Genomic DNA, 397 nt, shown 5'->3' on the forward strand with positions numbered 1-397 from the left:
AGGCTGAGTTTCCACTGAGCGCGTCACGCGTCGCGTTGTCGAAGGAAAGAAAGAGAGGGGTTGTGTATTTATATAATCTTATCTCTTTCTCTCTTTCATGACGCGAAGCGTGACGCGCTCAGTGGAAACGTACCATTAGGGTACGTATCCATTGAGCGCGTCACGCGTCGCGCTAGTACGCAAGGAGCGCTAGTGATATACATACATGATCAGTGAGTGCTGCGATCTGGAGACACGACTATTAGACTGAGTTTCCACTGAGCGCGTCGCGCGTCGTCGAAGGAGAGAAAGAGAGGGGTTGTGTGTTTATATAATCTTATCTCTTTCTCTCTTTCATGACGCGACGCGTGACGCGCTCAGTGGAAACTCAGCCTTATGGTACGTTTCTACTGAGCGC

This window comes from Trachymyrmex cornetzi, unplaced genomic scaffold (genome assembly GCF_001594075.2).
Source record: "Trachymyrmex cornetzi isolate Tcor2-1 unplaced genomic scaffold, Tcor1.1 scaffold651, whole genome shotgun sequence".
In the NCBI taxonomy this organism is placed as follows: domain Eukaryota; kingdom Metazoa; phylum Arthropoda; class Insecta; order Hymenoptera; family Formicidae; genus Trachymyrmex; species Trachymyrmex cornetzi.